The sequence below is a fragment of the Solanum verrucosum genome, unplaced genomic scaffold, assembly GCF_900185275.1.
Source record: "Solanum verrucosum unplaced genomic scaffold, falcon-dt-bn FXZP01000164.1, whole genome shotgun sequence".
Classification (NCBI taxonomy): domain Eukaryota; kingdom Viridiplantae; phylum Streptophyta; class Magnoliopsida; order Solanales; family Solanaceae; genus Solanum; species Solanum verrucosum.
Window position 1 is genome coordinate 736,065 of NW_026020388.1, and position 3,973 is coordinate 740,037.

Sequence of the window (3,973 nt, forward strand, 5' to 3'; positions counted from 1 at the left end):
CATGGTATTTGTGGGGGATTGGTTACATAGTCCCAGGTGGTTGAACAGGTTTCGGATGAGTTTTTCAATTTGGAATGTTAGAAAGTTGCAAAGTTGACCAAAGTCAACATTCTAGTAAGATGACTTGGACTGAAATTTTGACAATGTTGTAGGTTTGATAGGTGATTTTTGAGTTGATTGGACTATGGGTTCAACTCCCAAGGCATTCAGAGTTCAGATTAGATTCAGGTCATAGGTTAGGATCTTTAAAATTTAGAAGTTAAGAGTTGACCTCGGCCAATATGACCTCCATTTGGCATTTTGTCTGGAATACCATTTCTAGTCTTGTAGCATATTTGGTATGTCTTCACGGGCATCTGAATGAATCTTGATGGTCCATTCTAGAATATGTTACTTGATGATGCAAGTTGATTTTCTTCTTTGCAATCACCAAGGTATCACAGCATCCGCAAAAGGTTTTTCAAGAAGAGCATCACAATCATAGTGGAATGGTCGGGATTGTGTAAAATAAAAGGGTTCGGGTAAATTTCGTCCTTCGCAATCAGGTGGGCTCGCGATTGCAAAGAGTTTCTGGGTCAGGTTGTTGCGGTCACTATGAGGGGTCCCATGATTGCAAAAGGCAATTCACCTGGGCAAATTGAAATCTCATTTTTGACATAAAACCTATTACTTGATATTGGAAGCCTGGAATCATATTTTTGGGAGATTCAAAAGAGGATTTTCATCACTAGGTATGTTTCTTAACCATTATTTATTCCTTGCTAATTATCTATCCATTTTACCTTATATAAGTGTTTATATTGGGACTAGTTTTCGAACACGTGTGGTGCACGTGTATTCTATGCTAATTAGTACGATTTTTTTTAAATAATAGAGAAGGGAATGAAGAGGTTGATCGCAGATGCGAGAATTCAAAATAATGACCAAGCATAATAAGTCGCATAATATAAAAACAGTCTGAAGATTGAAAAAGCAAGCAATGAACAACAAAGAACAAAATTTATTAAGAGCAAAATAAAATTCTAAAAAACTAATATAAAAAGAATGTACCTTTGTTGCAGAAAGTGTTAAGAATACACCAAATATTGAGTATTTTCAAAAAGAAAGCATATAATAATTTGACAATGGACAAAAGGCTAAAACTATTGATTTTATAGAAGGTAAAAGAATATGAAAAGTTTTTTTAACGGATGGAAGCTAAAAAGAAGTAGAAAATAATATTAATTTTAGATGATAATGTGTGAGTTAAAGGCACAAGATTAATGAATATTATAAATATAGGTTTTGAAAATGAAGAGGTGTAGTGATGGAGTTGATTTTAAATGAAAAAGAAGAAGTAATTTTTAAAAATGATTTAAAAAAATTAAATTAGTAGATGAAGGATATTTTCGTAATTCAACTTTTGACTTAAATTGTTCCCACTTTTAAAAATATATGATATGGTATGATGATAAATGGAGATTTTTGGGCTAAAGTTATGAGATAAAATCTTGAGGTTTTGAACCTCGATAAGGCTTTGTTTTTTTTTTTTATGAAAGTTAATAGTGAGTTACTTATGGGTAAAATAATTTTCATAAAATCCTATGAAGATAGAAGTATAGAAATATGGGTGTCTAAGGACTTGTTTGCTTATGCAAATTATGTATTTCACTGAATTAGCCTCGTTTATATGCTTTGAGGAAAGATAAAACCATAATTTTACTTGTAGGGCTTTATTTAAGGCAAGTTGAAACTTTCTATTACTCTTGACATGGAGAATAGCGCCTTGAGAGAAACCCTAAAAAAGCCACTTGACATAAGCAGTACTAAGAATGAGATAAAGCAAGATATAAGTCTCAATCATATCATTGATACCAAAAGAGATCACAACTCATACGCGAAAAATGCATTATGTCTGACAATAAGCCTCTAATATTATCATGTGGCTAGGACAAACCCATAGCTCACGAAGTAAGTTTGAAACTAAAAAGATATGAAAGTAAAAGACTCCATGTGGTGGAATGCCCTCAGAACATGAGGACTCACCAAAATAACTAGATAGCGGAGCATTTGAACTAGACACGGGCATGAGGTGGAGTGACGAACCATGTTTTATAAAATAATATAGACACACAAAATTTGGTATGCGTCAGTACTTAAAATGTACTGAGTATGAGAAAATGCATAACAACGGACATAACATGCTAAGTATGGAAAACATGCTAATGCATGACCAAGTGTAAGAAGCCAAAACATGATACGTAAAATCATAAGATATAAGACATATGCATGGTCAATGCAAATCTTTATAAAACCCTTTGCATTGATTGAAACATAAACTTTTGAGGAAACGGAGCATAATCATTTATGGGATAGTTTACCGATAATCAACATAGACCATGTAAGCTATAACTTGGAATCCAATGTCTTATTCCCACACCGAAAAAGAGTTGATCCTATAACAGGTGCCATCATGATTTCAATTTTTGGATCGTGACGTTGTCAACTCTAAATTGCAGGGTTGAGGGGTATATCATACCCTTATCCCTTCATCTCTATGCGTACAGACTAAACTAGTACCCAATGATAATGTTGTAAAATGTGCTAAGAAAAAACACTTCATATATATGTGATGATTATATAACTAATGATAGTATTGAAAATATACTTTTGTATTAGATTCACTTCTACAGATCGTTGATATAAATTGATTTTTCACTATCAAGATCACTTAGAAGATAACCATATTAAGTATAACTAATTACCTTAAAATAAAAAAAGTATTCTACTATAATAGGTTAAATCTATTACACTTCCATAAAATATCACCTAAGTTAAATTTTACAATAAATAAATGTTACAATGTGACCTGATAATACAAATTCTTTAGACAGTAATTTAATTCTTCATGGTAATATATATTGCGTAAGCATGTGAAATAAAACTTGAAAATTGAGTTAAATGTTAATTATCACACAAAGATTCTATAGGTTGTCAAGAAAAGATATATACTCTTTGAACAAAAATAGCCAATGAACTAATTGGTGTAGAAAAACTACTTCTAATAACTTTTGGTAGAAATTGGTACACTTCAATCCAATGTTTTGTTAACTTGGATTTGATTGAGTTATAGCTTTATAATTCAGATTCGATAATCAATTAACCGATTTTAAAGGAAAATTACGTAGCACATTAGACAAAACTCACAAATTTCACCTTCAATTCTTCGTTAATTCATCTTTGGGGATTTTCAATTACAATTCAGATAGACTCGTAGATTATATGCTACATCCGTCACTAGGTGTTGTTGCTCATTACTAGTACTATGCATTTCTACATTTTAAAATATGCTAAATATCTATATCCGAGATCTTATTATTAGTGCTTGTCCATGAAATTTCATGTTGTAGATCAGAGCCTTGATATATTTAATTAAATTCTCCGATATAGGATATGAAATTACATTGCATGATTGAATACATAGACTTCAAGATTGCCAAATCATGTTCATAATCGAACTCATCGTCTTCTTTCAATTCCTTGTTCAAGATTGGAATATTTAAATTAAACACATTAATGGGCTTCAATTCATATTATTCTTACATATTCATGGCGTCGAGTATTTGCACTTTAGATCTCATGACTCGACCTGTAGACGGTGATACCGCCACCTTTGGCGACGTGATCCTTTCTTATTCACTTGTGTTGGTGGCGAAGAGGTCGGCGCCGTGTGTTCTGGCTCTAGGGGGTGGGTCTTCCCTTTCTCAATTATGACGTACTCGGTTAGGTTGCCATCTAGGTCTCGGTCGGGGGCGACTTCCAAATTATGGTCTCATTCTTCCCTTGATTCACGATCCTTGCAGCTGAATTAATCCCCCATGTGTCGGGACCTGAACCGTGGTGGTGCTCTTCTACAACTTCTTCAACATAGGCTCTTCCACTTCTGGAATTGAAAAAGGAAGCATTTCCAAGCCCGAACAAGATCAAAAGAACT